Source organism: Drosophila nasuta, chromosome 2L (assembly GCF_023558535.2).
Source record: "Drosophila nasuta strain 15112-1781.00 chromosome 2L, ASM2355853v1, whole genome shotgun sequence".
Taxonomy (NCBI): domain Eukaryota; kingdom Metazoa; phylum Arthropoda; class Insecta; order Diptera; family Drosophilidae; genus Drosophila; species Drosophila nasuta.
In genome coordinates this window covers 26288332-26306242 of record NC_083455.1, presented here as the reverse complement: position 1 = coordinate 26306242, position 17911 = coordinate 26288332, and the positions used below count along the sequence as shown (strand labels likewise).

Genomic DNA, 17911 nt, shown 5'->3' with positions numbered 1-17911 from the left:
AGCGCGTCAGCTTGTGGATTATGTGCATACTTTTGGCAGCCACTGTGTGGCCAAACAGTAAAGCAGCAGTAAAGAAAGCAACTTTAGCTAGTTACGTTGAAGGCAACTAATTAAAGACATCAGAGTTGAGGGCTCAAATAATTGCATGCATATTTTAGTATTATTTGAGGCATGCCACGCCCACTTACAAACGTACAAATGCGAGTTAAACGCCCACAAACACACACACACACATACACGAAAACAATAACCATAAATGTTAACAAGACGCCCACAAAACTTAATGATGCCAAACAAAAGGCTCGAGACATAGGATATTATTTGGTGTGTGTGTGTGTGTGAGTGTGTGTGTGAGTGTGTGTGTGGGTGTGACAGGTGTTAAGGTGTCGTCTATCGTCCATCTCCCTCTCTCTCTGTCTGTCTCTGTCTCTGTCTCGCTTTGTTTGTTGTCTGTCTCTGGCATTAATTAGAAAACTGTGGTTTGCCTTTTCTCAATGAAACATTTGGCAGCAAATTTAATTTGCGGTTATTTTGTCAGAGGCAATCTATGTAAGGACAACGCTCTCTCTCATTCTCTCTCTTCTCTATCTCCCTCTTTCTTTACTTGGCCATTTGAATTTGCTGCTGCTGAAAATCAAATCTCGACAAGCCTTGATTAAATTCGCCTTACGAGCAAGCGAGCGACTTTGATGGATTAACGTGTGTGCTGAATTGAAAATGTGTGTGTGTGTGTGTGTGTGTGCAACACACACTGAGGTGCAAAAGTGTGTGTACGCACGCAACGCAACACAACAAAAGTCAAACACTTGGGCAACCTTTGGACACATTTTGTGCTTTGACGAACAGCGAAGAAAACGCGTGCCTCGACGAATGACTGATTGTCCTGTTAGCCAAGTAGACCGTTAGCCTCACAATCATCCATAAATGCAACACGCTTGACTTGGGAGGGAAGTGTGGATAGGGGGAGGGGAGAGGGGATGTCTCCCAGGCGACACGTTCGAGCAGGCACATGAAAAATCGTTTGCGTTGCCCTCCTCGGAATCTTATTATAAAACATGTGCTTAAGTAATAGCATCCAAGTAAAGTGTTTGACTTGATGTCGCCTTTACTCTTTTCCCCTCTTCCTCCCCTCTCTCCACCGCTCTCTCGTCTTCTACCTCGTGTCATGTAACAGATTGCCAATGTGCCACGAAAGGGTGAAGATTAATTTGATGTGCCACACTCACTGCACACACACTCTCCACACTCCTCTCCTCTCTACACTCTTCTCTCTCCACTCTCTCTCCACTTTCCTCCTCTCAAAGCTGCTGCCGGAAATCGGAAAATAACTCAGGAAATAGTTGGCTAGAATTCATCGAATTGATTTTTGATATCCCATCGAGAGTTGACAAAACCAAAAAGCTTATTGATTGAATCATCGTCTGCGCCACAAACTAGACAAAGTGAAAACACCTTAGCAAAGTCTTTGAATTGCAGCGAAAATGTGACAAGATTTCAAAAAGATTTTCATCACTTTAAAATTATGCTTTGCCGTTTTATAATCATTCCAAAAAATATTATACTATGTATAACAAATAATAGATATAACATTAAAATTGTATAAAACAATATTTGTGTAATTTAATCAAGATATTTCCACTTCATTTTTATTTTTATTTTCACATTTCTATTTTGTTGGTAATTAATTTGTGTGTGGTTTTAGTAATATAAATAATAGTTAAAACAATCTTTTTTTTTTGGTAATTTTTTTGCAGCTAAGTCAAGATATTTGTGATTATTTTTGTGTAGTGGATTATAGCTTAAGCATTTTAGTTTTTTTTTTAATATTTCTCAAATTCAGTCAAGATATTTGTGATTAATTTTTGTGCAGTATTCGAATAACAAATTACATTTTGTTTGATATTAACGAATAATAGTATTTAACACTTTACTTTAACAACAATATTTCTTCTCTCTTTTATTTCTTTACAGCAGTTTCTCAAAATTAAAACAAAAAATTATCATTAACGTGTGAATTGAATTGTGAATGAAGCCAATTTTAGATCCTCACCATTTTGAGGTAAGTGTCTTTCGTTATGGCAAAAACGTATTTAATTTTTCGACGCCTCTGCGAAATAGATTCGATATTGCATCTACATTAAAATTTTCAGGAAGTAATGATCGAGGATTAAAAATGTAGATAAGGCAGACCAAGAAAATTGTGTACTTCATCTTGCTAGTTTCACGATTTACTAAAGTTTTGCAGTGAAAAATAAGTATTTATAGCATTGCAGCTGCTGCGTATAAAATTTATAATCACATTAATTATATAAGCATAACTTTTAGAAATTCTTAACATTTGTAAATAAGAGTATATGAAATTAAAGAGATGTACAACTTTTTGAGATACTAGGAAATAGTTTCAGTCAGTTTACTTAGGTGAATTTCCAAGTGGCACGAAAGGCTGAAGGTTAATTTGATGTGCCACATTCACTGCACACACACTCTCAACTCTCCTCTCTCCACTCTTGTCTCTCCACTCTACACTCTTCTTTCTCCACTCTCCATTCTTCTTTCCACTTTGCACTCAAAGCTGCTGCTGGAAATCGGAAAATAACTACAGGAAATAGTTGGCTAGAATTCATCGAATTGATTTTTGAGATCCCATCGAGAGTTGACAAAACCAAAAAGCTTATTGATTGAATCATCGATGTCTGCGCCACAAACTAGACAACGTGGAAAAACCTTAGCAAAGTCTTTGAATTGCAGCGAAAATTTGACAAGATTTCAAAAAGATTTTCATCACTAAAATTGTGCAATTTAATGAACATATTAGTAGTAATAATATGACGAATAATAGTTAAAACATTTAAATTAAATTTGTGTGAAATATTAGTAAATCAAACAAAACTTTATTATTTTGTGTTCATATTGATACAGTTAGGTCAAGATATTTGTCTTTCATTGTATATAGACTGTCAAATAATAATTTAAACTTTTACTTTGAATTTACATTTTAGAATTGAATTGTGAAAGAGATTATTTATTTTTTAATAGTGTTTGGTCGATGCAATTGGGTGGATCAGGTATTTCATCAATTTCAGGATATACACAGAAGATAAGCCAGACCAATAAAATTGTGTACTTCATCTTGATATTTTCACGATTCACTAAAGTTTTTGCAGTGCAAAATAAGTATTTATAGCATTGCAGCTGCTGCGTAGCGAATTTATAATCAGATATACATATTATATAAGCATAACGTAACTTAATTATTTACACTTTACGAGTATACGAAAGTGAAGAGACGTGAAACTTTTTAAGTGACTAAAAACAGTTGAAGTCTGTTTACTTAGGTGAATTTAATAATCACTTAGGTGAATAATAGGAAACATTCTATATCTGCTAATCTATAAAGAGTTGACACTATTTTAACTCATAATAGAATATCTTTAGTTGTATTTTTATTTTTGCTTATAGCTACAAAGTATTGTTGATCTAACAGTTGAAATTCCTTTAAAAGAACTTTAATAATAGAACGTCTTACACTGAAAAGAACATATTGTTAAATTAAGATATAACGTCGTATAAATTAAGATAACTTCTTACATTGAAAAGAACATATTCTTAAATTTAGATATTGGTCTAAGTACGAAGAATTTTATTTTAAAAAATGCGCCATTTTTGAGATGAAAAATCTTGAGTTTAGAAACTGATCTTTATTTCAGTGTAATGTCAGTCATTCCTTAGTTTGCTCCTGCCTTCAGAGTGTTTTCTAATCTATCAGTTGAAACTCCTTTTGTAGAACTTTTCATAAAAGACCATTTCAATATCAGTCTTTAAACATCTTTTTGCTCAGAAACTCTTCAAATTCAAGTTCCTCTTTTGTCAACCTCTTCCTATAAAACGTAGTTCAATAATTTAATTTAATGTTGCATCGAATCTCAATTAACCATTGATTGCTTTAATTGAAGCCAAAAAACCACATTAGAAGAATAAAGTTAGATTTTAATTTAAAGAACACAATGTGAAGGATGAGTGTACTTCGTTTTAGTCATTCTTCATTTTCCTTATGTAGAGTTTCTTCTAATCTATTAAATTCTTTAAATTCTCTTCTCTAACATCAACTACTTTTTTAAGCGCATTTCGATAATTTCCTTAGCAGATTTAATGTTGCATCGAATCTCAATTAACCATTGATTGCTTTAATTGAAGCCAAAAAACTACATAAGAGAAAAAATCTAAGTTTTAAAAGTTAAATCTTAAATGGGTTTAATAATAATAATAATTAAGATCATAATTTGAAAGATGAGTGTACTTCGTTTTAGTCATTCTTCATTTTCCTTATATAAACTTTCTTCCAATCTATCAATTTCTTTAAATTCGCTTCTCTTATATCAACTTCTTTTTAAAGCGCATTTCGATAATTTCCTTAGCGATTTTCTGTTAACTATTGATGGCTTTAATAATAATAATAAGAATATAAATCGAAGTTTTAAAAGTTAAATCTTAAATGGGTTTAATTTTAATAAGACAATTTCGAAGATGAGTGTACTTAATTTTGGTCATTCTTCATTTTCCTTATGTAGACTTTCTTTTAACCTATGAAATTCTTGAAATTCACTTCTCTTATATCAACTTCTTTTTAAAGCACAACTCAATAATTTCCTTAGCAGCTTTAATGTTGCATCAAATCTCTATTAACGATTGATGGCTTTAATTGGAGTCGAAAAACCACACACAGTTGGGAGAATGCACAAAAAGTCAATTTGGATTTGTCTCGCTGTGGCGAAATGTGCGAAATTAACTTAGGAATAAACGAAGCTAATTGGATTTCTAAATGCATCGCAACTGCTGAATGCGGCTTGTGGCTTTAATTGAATTAAATAAGTTTATGCGCTGCATTTAATAAAATGTTAATATATAGTATATATCCACAGTATGCATAGTATTTCTATGAATATAGTATTTAATTTAATAAGCTGCTGCATAGAGTTTTGTCGTGTGTGTCACGTGGCGTATGCGTAATTCGATTATTAATTAAATGAGCCACCGTTGTTAGAGTCCTCGGCACTTAAATGGGCCAATTGCTAATCGAATTAGCTGGTCGAGCAAAGAGGAAGCTGTGACGCACATGCCACCAAAAGAGGGGGGCAGGGGGGAAGGGACACAAAACAATGGGGCATGCCTAATGACAAGGACAATGTGAAGGAGCTTTGAACGAGGACGACGACGACGACGACCCAAACGAACGGAAGTAAACAAATCAAATAAGATTTATTATGTGACACGCATAAAATAAGGACAAACGTCCAGCAGCAGAGAGGGAGGGAGGGAGGAGGAGGGGAAATGGAATTGCTGCTGGACGATACGAGAGAACAATGAGCCATGACCCAAGCCTATTAAATCAATTGAGTGTAAGATGGCACGCAGGAGACTTAAGGAGTCGCATTTTACTCTCTGCTGCGGTGCAACATGGAAAATGTTACCTAATTAACTTGCCTCATTAGGCCGCAACTCTCTTCCCAGCTCTCTTCTCTCTCTTTTCCCCTTTGGCGCTCTTTGTTATCAATCAAAGGTTCTGCTGGCTGCTGACTGGGGACAACGAGAGTGAGAGAGATTATTGGGCCAATTATGTGCAAGTGCTTAGCGCATTGGCTGCTAATTAGCCGCAGGTTAACGTGGCTAACGTGGCATGCAACAGCGACTACAGCGACTGCGACATCGACATCGACAGCGGCAAGTGCATTTTGTGGCCAGCGTCAATTGAGTTTGGCAATTGAATGCCCAGCGGGAGAGAAGCTTTAACTGCCTCCGCCTCCGCTTGACCTCTTTTTGGGACAGTGGTGAAAATGCATTTCCATGGCTGCCGCCTGCTGCCAGTGGCAAGTACATGCATTGCAGATGCGCCGCCTGGCTGCCACATGATGTGGCTGCCACCTGCCAGCTGCCTCTCAATGCCTGCACACACACACTCATAAAACTGGTCAACAACACAGGAGGCGTTGCTGATTATGTTGATGGCTGTTAATGCCACTCTGAGAGATAGAGAGAGGAAGAGGGGGAGGGAGGAGGAACGTGCCCCAAGGGCAGCGACACTTGCAGCTGTTGGTGGAGACGCCTCAAAATGTGTCAGAGAGCAAAAATGCGAACATGAAACTCTTGAAATCATAAAATAAGCATGGAAATTTTTCTTTTGCGACAAGATGTGGCAACTACAGTAGAGAGTGGAGAGTGAGGGGTGCGGGGAGGTCACCTTGAGGCAGCAAGAAGAAGAAGATGTGCATCTGGCAGCGACAACTGCCGGAAGTAATAGCAACATAATCGATTTGATGCTTGCTTGCCACTGCTGCAGTTTACAGCCGGATGACATCTTGAGGCATCTCCAAAGGCGAAGGCACATCGACTCTAAGTCTGTGGACTGTGCTGTGGACTCGACTGTGGATGGATGGCGGATGCGATTGCAGCCTTCGCAGGAAGTCATTTTCAACAGTCTGCAGAAGAAATATGCTCAAGTTGAGAGCAGATATTGCAAAGCGTATTCAAGCTGAAATCTAAGCACAAACGGAATTTCAACGTTTGCCACAGACCCAAAGAGATACAAATAGAGAGAGGGAGAGCTAAAGGAATGTTGCAGCAATTGCAAAAATTGAGTAGAAAATGTGTCGGTTCACTAAAAAATAAAGATAAAGATGCTACACTTATTGCCATACTTTGTCAAAAGTTAGATGTTAACACAGTAGTATATACTTGATGATATACTTAGATTCTAGTCTATATAGATACAATTATATCTGAATTGTTCATTTAATAATTTCAGTTTGAAATGAATATGGTTCTCTTACATAATTTAGGTATTTTAATAAAATTTTAAGCTGACCAAAAAGTAAATATGCAGTTATGAAAGGTAAATGAATTCAACCTTTCCGCTGTACTAGGAAAAATTGTCTCTCTACTACTACTCCTTCTACTTCTACTTCTACTTCTACTTCTACTTCTACTTCTACTTCTACTTCTACTTCTACTTCTACTTCTACTTCTACTTCTACTTCTACTTCTACTTCTACTTCTACTTCTACTTCTACTTCTACTTCTACTTCTACTTCTACTTCTACTTCTACTTCTACTTCTACTTCTACTTCTACTTCTACTTCTACTTCTACTTACTTCTACTTCTACTTCTACTTCTACTTCTACTTCTACTTCTACTTCTACTTCTACTTCTACTTCTACTTCTACTTCTACTTCTACTTCTACTTCTACTTCTACTTCTACTTCTACTTCTACTTCTACTACTTCTACTTCTACTTCTACTTCTACTTCTACTTCTACTTCTACTTCTACTTCTACTTCTACTTCTACTTCTACTTCTACTTCTACTTCTACTTCTTCTACTTCCACTTCTACTTCTACTTCTACTTCTACTACTTTGTGTCTAGTAAAAGTTGTATTAACTTATGACCAATTTTGCTATATTCAAAATGTTTTAAACATGACCAAAAACTTAATAAGTAAAAGAGATAGAGAAATAATTTCATAATGTATATACAATATTTTTGCAGAGAAAGATAATACGACTTTTCACATTATCGAGAAAATCGAGAGTTATATATTTTTATATATTTTGTTGTATCTTAAACAATAGGAATATTTATTGTCAACTCCACTCTGATTTATTAATAGTAATATCTTTGATATTTATTTTGCATTCGTGTGACTTTTATCATAACTTTTAAACTTTCTGTAGGTAGTATTTGCCATTGTCATTTAGTCTAATCTTTTCTCACCTTGATAGTTCGTCATTGCCTGACTCTCGTCAATGATATAATATAATTTGCGATTCGCTAGCTGATTTTACCTCGCACTCGCTCGCTCGCTGAGTCGCAAAGCCACAATTTGTCATAGATAATGCTGGCAAATATGTAATTTACAACCTAGACAAAATCAGACTCGTAAACTTGTGTCTAGACGCTTTTGGGGGGCCGCAGCTGTTGTCGAAAGTTTGCTTAACCTCTGACCCTCTGACTCTAACTACGACTTTGCTTTCTGCTTTTCTCTGTTGCTGTTGCTTTTGCCACGATGACAGCAACTGACACAAATCCAGCCAAGTTAAAAGTTAAACAAAACTGCCTTCTGACTTCCAGTCTGTACTGCAATGTCGCTGAGATGACTGTCAGGCGGCGGAAAAATAAGAAAATACATATTGAATAGGTAGCGAAAGAGTGTGCTCGACTAGCAAATACCCTGCCTAGAAAATAAATGAAGATACCGAAGTAGTAGCAGCTGCTTTTCATAGCTGATTTTTGCATTTTCCGCTTTCATTCTTCGAGTCATGACAAATTGCAAGCAACCATTTGTCAGCTCTGCCAACGCTGTTTTAGTGTCACTCCTTGGCATAATACCCTCGTTGTCGTCATCAGTTTTGTCGCATTTTCGTTGAGCAGCACAATCATATTTTACATACCGAGAGAGAGAGAAGAGAAGAGGAGCAAAATCTTTTCGCCCAAGTCGAACATCTGCAACGCCTTTTGGTCTTCGCTTCGGTCGCCTGCCAGGTGAATCCTTTGCGAGTCGCAAGCAACATTAACACAATTTCGCTCACCTGCTGCTACACTTATTCTCGCTCTCTCTTTTGCTCCCTCTCTCTGTCTTTTTCTTTCTTGCTGCTTTGGCCCCTTTGGCACTTTTACATTTTAACATAATCATAAATTTTTATGCGGCCCGTCGTCTGCAAGCAATGCTTGTAACTTCGCCTCCCTCCCGCTCTCTCTCTCTCTCTCTCTCTTTCTATCTGCTTGTCTAGTTTCGATAGTTTGCTGTGTGTAGCACTTGTTGCACGCGGCGCGCACTCAACAAATTGCTTCTCAACCGTTTCCAACTCCCAACTTCAACTCCCTTCGTGGCCTGATTTTGGGTGCTGCCCTTTATCGTAGCGTAATCGTATTTTGCTGTGCTGCTCAAGTGTTTCCCTTGAGCTGTTTCCGTTTCTAATACATTTTGCGTGTGCTTGTGGCACGTTCCGTGCGGGGCGCAACCAGGCACCAAGTGGCGTATACGTAATGTCTTCATTGTGTATACAACGCTGCAATTTATTGCAAATTTATGCCGCAACCAATCAAAACAAAACCAGAAGCTGCACCACGAATCAGTTGCCACTGCCTCTGCCACTTGCCACTTGCCACTTGCAACTCATGCCTCACGCTTCGCATTGTGTGTCAATGCAAATCCAATTGACATTGCCACGACATCGCTGTTGGCTGTTGGCTGCTGCAGCGTTCTGTCACTTCGATGGGCATTCAATCTTAGTCAAGCATTGTGCTTGTGCCACACACTTGCTTGCAACGTGTTGTGGCAAACACAATCATGCAATTGTCACAGCACGCATCCAATTCGAAAACTGTCGAGCTCCTTGAGAGATCGCATTCCCTCTTATCTTTATCTGATTGCATCCTAAACTGCATAATTTGCTAATCTATAAGAATGCTTGGGCGGATCCGAAGGAAGAACTATTGAGGATAGTTGAGAGATGTGATGAATGAGGAGGAGGAGAGAGATTTTTAGGCAAATTAGAGAGCGATTTGTAAGAGATTTGGAATGTGTGGACAAAATGGATTAAGATGTATTATTTTTAGGGAATCCAAGCTAAATCATTTGTATTATTTATTTTGAGAGAACTTCTTCAAAATTAATAAAAGTATAGTAGAAAAAAGAGGACTCTTAAAGTAATGAGTTCAAATAGTCCAGAAATAATAAAAATAAAGTAAAATAAAGTAAAGAACTGAATTGAGAAATTAAATTAATTGACTAATTAATAAGTAAATTCAAAAATTGTACATATAAATAAAAAAGTAAGTAAGCGACCCATTGTGAAAAAAGCAAAATAGCACGGTATTAATTTTAAACTATACCAAATAAATATTCCGCAAAAATAACTAAAGCTACATTTGTTATATTGGTATATTACTTAATTTAAATTATACGACAGAGGGCAAAATATACCAAGTGTAGTATATTGTATCACCTTCAAAATATATAGTGCAAAATATACTAGATTGTCAGACAAAAGTAAGAATAAAAGCAAAACAACGCGGTATTAATTTTAAAATATACCAAATTAACATTCCGCAAAAATACTAAAAATATATCAAAGGCAAAATTTGGTATATTGATACATTACTTAATTAAAAATATACCACAGCGGGCAAAATATTCCAAATATAGTACTCAGCATCACCTTCAAAATATACCAACTATTGCCAAATATACTAGATTGTCTGACAAAAGGAATTAAGACCCGTAGTAAATAGGCGCTTTTCCCTATACTAAAGAATTTCCTTAATACCTTCTATAATTTTTATCTGATGGAAAGATTGATTTGTAAATACTACAGAATGTGCAAGTGGATATATATGTAATTATAAATATAATATCTCACAAATATCTGAGGAGTTAAAAATCCAACCACTAATTTATGTATAGTAATCTTTAACAAATTTTTTGCTGTGTTGATAGCTCGCAGAAATAATTGTGATGGACTAGCAAAGTGCTTAAGGGATTAATCACTTGACGATGGACAGCGACAATACTTAGAGAAAAAGAGGTTGGGAATTTTAAAATGATTTTTAAATACACTTTTGCAATGTTTACCGACAGAACGTTCACAGAACACAAATAAAATGAGTGAAAATTGCGCATACGCCTCGTGTGTAGCGTGATTTGAGGCCTCTTTTTGGCGTGTTGTGAAAACGTGGCGGCAAATGGAAAAGGGGAAAGGAAAGAGGAAGGTGTTGGGCTGTGTTACAGCATATTTGCAATTTTAATTGCATAAATATGCAAAAGCCGCACAAAAAAGTGCACAAAGAACGGCACCAAAAAACAAAAAAAAAGAGAACTCAAAACGCAAATGTTGTTAACAGCACGGCACAAAAATTAATCTCGAGCAGGCGAAATTAAGGCAGCACATTTGCAGCGACAACAATGCAGATTTCTTAAAGACAATTTACGAATTTACTTGAAATTAAATTAAGTGAATTTAATAGTAAAGTGAATTTATTAAACACTTGTGAATATTATTGACACAAAGTTGAATTGAAAATTGGTTTTTGACACGAATTTAATTTGTTCGTGCATGAGTAAATGATTTGATTCGTGTGCAAATATTGCATAATATGAAATTATAATTCTAATTTGATTGTAATTGATATTTTCTACGCATTTTGCAAAAAAAAACTCCACTAATTAAGCTGCAAGTGCGATAAAATTGCAATTAATAGAAAAATATGAGAGAGGAGTTGAAGTATGAAGAGTTTGAAATACACTGAAATTAAACTAATAAAAATTCAGTCGTGGCTGAAATAGATTTAATTTGTTAGTGGAATAATAATATAATCTAAGCTAAGCAATTGTAATTAATTCAGTTGCTTGGCAAACATCTCCCTAAATTTGCAATACCCTTTCGTTAGGGTATTGGGAAAGGGAATGTGAAATGAAAATCGCTTAATGCTCGACTCGCAAATTATTCAATTATGTAAATGCGATTGTAAATTGTTATCAATTAAATATGTAGATCCCCAAAAGCTTTAAAATAGCTGAAAATATAAAATACACGTAATGCTCGCTCCTCTCTTCTCCCCCTCTCAACGTGCTCGTATTTAAAATGTTGTGAGCTTAGGTTCGACTACTAAATTCGCATCAGAGTTGCCGACTTTTTCGGGGCAACTTTCTGCAGTGGCCTTTCTGCTGTGGTCCTCGGTAATTGCCACAAGCCAGAAGCGGCTGCTGTTTGCTTTCCGGCATCAGGCTTCGAGCTGTGTATGTGTGTGTGTGTGTGTGTGTGGAGGAGTTGCCCCAACTTTTATGCAAGCAAATAGCAGCGAAGAGTGAGAGAGGCAGGCAACACAATTCTCTATAGTCGTATACTTTGCATTTAATTCAAAAATTCTATAAATTGTGTTGCGTTTATAAATTGTGTTAAAAGTTGCGCCCATTGCCAGAAATTTTCGACAATCGCCATGCGATGCACGTAGCCAACACAGAGCAACAAATGACGCACTCGTTCGTCGTTGATTTTCAAACTCCTCCTCCGTTTCTTTCGCCTTCTCCTTGCCCCTTTTTGCCAAGCATTTAGAAATTGTGTACTCGCAAAATACTTTCTCGACCATTTCGCCAATGCTAAATGCTGTTTAACTTGTATATTTATGACTCACTCTGATCTTAGATACTTTTTAATGATTTCCGCTCAAGTATTTTTGTGGCGCGCAGGCCACAAAACACTTTCGCTGCGAATTCGCAAACTTGAACTGTTTATTTTTTTTTGGTTTATTTAGTTTCTTGCAATTTTGGCGTTTTTATTTGCTGGAATTGTATAAATGCTTTTTCAAAAATTGTTGCTTTTTCGTTTTCAACTTTGAACTGTCAACTTGAGTTGTTTATTCCTTTAAGTTTAAAACATTGGTCAATAATAAGTAAAGCGAATTTCTGCTTTAATCTACTACTTTTGAAACTGATGCATTTGGCGTTTTCGTATGGTGGAATTGTGACTTTTTTAGTTTGACCTTAAAACCGCCAACTTTGACTGTTACTTTCTTAAAGTTTAATATCAATTATTAACATTAATTAATGCACATTTAAGTTTTTTTTTTATGTTTTGTAATTTGTTACATTTTTGGCGTTTCCGTTTGCTGGAATTGAAGTGTTGTTCTTCGTTACTTTCACCTTAAATCCGCCAACTTTAGTTGTTTCTTTCTTTAAGTTTAACACCCTGTTCAATAATTCCTTAATGCAAGTTTACATTTTGTTGGACTGTTTTCTAAATGATTTGAGTTTTGGCGTTTTCGTTTGTTGGAATTCACTTGTTGCTCTGTCAAATTTTGTCGCTTTGCATGCTTAAAACGTTTGGCAATTATTTCATTTGCAGTTCGGATTTTAAATGTGCCTCCCTCTCCTATACTTTCCCTCTCTCTCTTGCTCCTTCTCCCTCTCACTCAGCTCAGAAATTGGCAGTCACGATTGTTGTCGGAAACTTTGCGAAAATGATTTCAAGTGCATTAAATTGGATGCTTTGCAACAAATGCGACTAATTAAAATGTGGGCTGAAGGCGCGGCAAAGCAGTTAAGCGTCTGCGGTGTTGCTCGCTGTTGATGTTGCTGTTGCGGTGTGGGCGACTGCAGCAGCATCTTCAAAGTTCCTGCGGCTGTGTTGAGTTTTGAGTTATGAGTCGTGGCATAGCTCGGTTGGTTTGCTCAACAGTTGAACTTCAGAGAGAGTGAGAGAGAGAGCAGAGCAGAGAAGAGCAGAGCCTACACCTCAGACAAGCCAACAGCGAAGGCAAGGTGAAGCAACCGCAGCGTCTTAGACGCCTGGCAGACGCAACGCCGAAGGATGTTGCCAAGTTTTTGTTAAGCATTTTGCACAATTTGTTAAAATAATTATCCATTTTAGCCAAATTCAAAGCGGCAACATTAAAACTTTTAGTTGCAAACTTCAAATGAATTAACTAACAAAAGCTTCGCTTAGACAATGAGACCTCAGTCAGAAGCCAGCCAGAGTGGTAGGCAGAAAGAGAGTGAGAGGGAGGGATAGCGGAGGGAAGAGCTCTTCTACACTTTGCTTGATGATGGCTTACCCTTTAAATAGCACAACAACACAAACAACAACAACGAAATCAACAACAGCTTTCCACAACGCAAAGAGCAGCTAAGGGCAAGGCAGAACTGAGGCTGACGAGCTGCTTGCACAGTGGTTCAATATGGCTAAAAAGTGTCGATTGTGTTTAATTAGAGCCAATAAATATTGCTTCTATTTTTGTTGTCTACTCTAAATTGAGTTTAGCGACAGCAAAGGATGTTAAATCTATTGCAACGAAGCGTTTCTATTACATTTGTGAATCAGCATGAGTTAGTCAGAAGAGTACAAAATTTATAATATTTTTATAGACTATTATAACTTTATGCCTCCAGGAAATACTATATCAATATACCAAATTCAGCATTTGGTATATTTTTATCATTTTGCGTATATTCAGTATATTTTTGGTATTTTGTGGTATTTTAATTCTGTATAATAATATATCAATGAGTGTATTTTTAGTATTTTTCGATATATCAGTTTTGGTAAACTTTAAAATTCATCGATATCATTCGGTATATTTATAGTATTTTTGCGAAATATTAATTAGCTATATTTTAAAATTTTATACCGCACTGTTTTGGTTTTATTCATAATAGGTGGCGGTTATATTACAGTCGAGTAGACAGGATTGTGGCTTTCTTACTTGTTATATTGTTTATGATATTTCTGATAATAATAAAACTTTTCTCCTTTATATTTCAGTGCTCACACAAATGCTGCATACAAATGGTAAGTCTACATACTTTGATTTGATCTTCCACTTCAATGATTCGAAACATCACATTTAGTCGCATAACATACATTTCACTTTCTAAAAAAAAATCGTATAGGTAGCTCTTATCTCTGCTCTTGAAATGCTTTACAGAAAGTTTGTTTAGAAAGCCGATTGAATTGAATGTTTGTTGCAGCTGGAGACACTGTGCAAAATGTTTACTAATTTCCGGCTTCATTACGCTTAAAACCATTAGCAAACTTTTGAAATGAATCCTGCGCAACATTCGCTCGGCCCTGCCACACCCCTTTTTCCCTCGTCTGCCTCCATCCTAATTTCAAGTCGATGATACAGCGGGCATCTTTATTTCATTAGCAGCAAAAACTCGAAACTCAACTCAACTCAACTTGACTCGACTCGCGACTTTTGGCACCACAGAGCAAAGCAAAAACCCCATTTCAGTTCCATATATTTTGCCATAGATATAGGCATCTTTGACTTTTGGTCGAACGATTGCATTTGTGGATAGTGCTTAAGAGCGAGGAGATTAGCGTGCTATAGGCTTCGCAGTAGAGTCCTTGATAAGTGCTGTTTAATCAAACATGCCGAAATTGTCTAATCTGGCGTGCTTGATGGTAATGGGCTCTTGAGGCTTCAGGCTTCGGTCTCCGAGCTCTCGGAGTTTTAGCTTTGCTTTGGTTGCCAACTTATAATTAGTGTTGCATACTTTTCGGGGCGAGTCGAAGTAGGGAACCGAGAAGAACCGCAGCAACCGCGAAACTCAATTGAAAACTGTCCAAATGCGAATTTAAATACACTTGACGGCGATTTATGCTGCAAACTTGCCACAGCCGAAGCAGTTGCTGCTGCTGCTGGTGCTGCAAGAGTAAAAGCTGCAAATTTATCACCGCAACGTTGCGAGTCCGGAACCTCAGGCAACCGCAACGTACCCGAAAAGGGGAATGAAGGGATGCTGTTGTCTTCGGACTGCGGTCAAACATCAGCTGGGACTCGAGTAGCGAGTGCGAATGAAAAATTGAAATAACAACTTGAACAAACTAAAGACACAGCGGACACAAAAATCTAGATGAAATAATGTACAAGTTGTTGACAACCGAAGAGGAGACTCTCTTTCTCTCTTGGAGGGCGCAAACAACTTGAGTGCAAACTGGTCAATAGTCTGAAATAACAAGAAGACAATAACACTGGCAATAACTTGTAGTCGAAGAGGACAGAAGACGTCTCAAGCTGTGTGTTGGCTCTCACTTGGCGCGTGGTCAAGTGTTTGACAGCAAAGCCACAGCTCACAGCTAGTTCTTAATTAATTTTTATGAATTGCATGAAATGTTTGTGGAGCAAGTTCATTCGGTTTTTTGGCCAAGTGTTTGCGTCAAGAGCAAGTTCAAGAACAATGCTTAAGAAGCAGCACTCAACTCGAGTGAAGAGAAGAGAAGTGGCAATTGCCAAGACGATGATTAAGTGGCTTGTCTTCGAAATGCATTTTAATATCTCTCTCTTCAGTTTGGGGGGTATAAAATAATGCCTGCAGCATTACTTTGGTTAATAATGCCTCAACTCGGGCATATTTAATGAAGAAGATAGAGAGAAAAGCTTAGCCAACTCACACTTGGCAATACAAGAGAAAGACACTTGAAGTAACTGACGCCTGCAGCTGCCACTTTTGGTCTTCTGGTGTCGCACTTCAAACTGTGCCTCAGCCTGTGGCTGCAAACTGTGACTTGAGTGTTTGCTGCCCAAAATGTATTACATGCATTTATATTAGCTATCGCTTGCAGTTCTCTCTCTTGAATTCACAAAAATATAAGCTGCAGCTGTCAGAAGCAAGCTTGCAACGAGATTCAGTTTGTGCCACTCGTCGAGGAATGCAAGTTCTGGACATTTGTCTAATGATGACAAATAAGTGAACTGTGCCCGAGGCCAACAACATATGGCAGCATTATCAGTGGCAGGCTGCAATCTTAAGGGACTCTCTGTCCCTTTTGCTTGCCAAGTTATGAGCCAAGCAATTAAATGTAATTTAATTTGCCCTCTGCAATGACTTCGACTCAGAGTCAGAGTCAGAGCCAGAGAAAAACTAATGAATTCCACGCGAAAAGTCAAGTGCCAAAATTTATGGGCGAAATGCGAAGAGATTGCAGGCGAGACAGAAAGCGTGAAGAGATGGGAGGGGGAGGGAGATGGGTGGGGCAAAGAGACAGCCCTGTTGGCGCCTCGGCCCTGACAAATGTTCGACGTTAGACGTAGACTTAGAAGCTCTAAAATTTGGCAATAAAACACTCGGCAATTACTGGCCTCGAGTCTCAGTGGCAAGTGCGAAGGGAAGGGAAGGGAAGGAGAAGGGGAGGAAGTTCTCTTGACTGTGGCATTGCAGCTGCTTCCCCTCTCTCTCCTCTATTACACTTTATCGCCGCATATTTCTTTTGCCTTGGCCCATAAAACATGGCTCAAAGCATTTCGTTCGTTTTTTGTCATTTTCATTTTCATTTTCGTCGCCAGTTTAATTTAATGAAGACATTTCATTTAGCAGCTTTGATTTGTCCACGCCTCCCGCCCCCAGGCCCGCCCATTCGATTTAGCTGGCGTCCACTCTCTGTTGCTCTGCTTTGGTCTCCTTTAAGCAGCTTAAAGTCGCTTAACTAAAGCCGCAAAGTAAGCACTTGCAACAACAAGGACATGCAACAAAATCCCTTTGATTGCATGGCGCAGGCCGTAAATGTTTAAGGGCTATTATTGCAACAATAGTTGCAACAACGGCGACGCACAAAATGACGAGCATGCTACTCTCTCTCTCTGCTCTGCTCTGTGTGAGGTACTTTTTGTGCCCATTCGAAAGAGTGGAAGCGAGGGGAACATCGGAAAGGGAGGCTGCGTTGCATGCCCGTCATTTATGCAAATGAGGCCAAGGATGCGATGCGCTCCGCTTCGCTGTGTTGCGTTGCGTTGCGCCTCTGCCCCATTTAAGCGGCATTGTGCGTGCCTCTGATCGATAATTGTCACTGTCGTCAAATGTGCCAAATGGCCAGCAACGTGCCGAACGTGCTGCCAATGGATACACTCCTCGCCTCTGTCTCTGGCTCCTCCCTCCTTCCTCCTCTACTCTGCCGGACAGCTTGACATGCAAGTTGCAACATTTGCGGCCAACATTGTGCGCTTCGCTTCACACAAATTGTTGCCAAAATATTGAGTTGACTTTCGAGTTTGATTGGAATTTAGTTGCGCAATCGACGAAATGCCCTTTGCCTTTAACGCTCCGCTCTCACAGATCATTCATAGACAATCAATCTGTTTACACAACCAATTGGTTTATTGTCCAAAAGCATGCGACAAGTTTTTCTCCCAAGCTCGTCGAAGTTATTTTTTGAGCGACAAAAAGGATTTTATGCAATATGCAAGATATGTTATGCAAAAGGAATTGCAATTGGAAAGCTTAGCTGAGTTTATAAGTGGGCTCAGAGTTGACAATAAAACAGTTGAAGAGTTGTATTATGAAACACTTTATATTTATACCCGGATCCCATAAGGGTAGAAGGGTATTTAAACTATTTAAGAAATAGTTTTGTGTACGGGCT

At 37.9% G+C, this 17911-nt stretch overlaps 1 protein-coding gene across 2 annotated transcripts in view; it reads left to right on the top strand.

Moving 5' to 3' along the window:
- Positions 1-14319: 14319 nt before the first annotated feature.
- The window catches only part of LOC132791589 (uncharacterized), a 58928-nt gene continuing 55336 nt past the window's right edge, over positions 14320-17911 (top strand). For both annotated transcript variants that reach the window (XM_060800576.1, XM_060800582.1), the window contains exon 1: positions 14320-14338. The gene's annotated coding sequence lies outside the window, so the exon portion shown is untranslated. The remainder of the gene's footprint in view (positions 14339-17911) is intronic.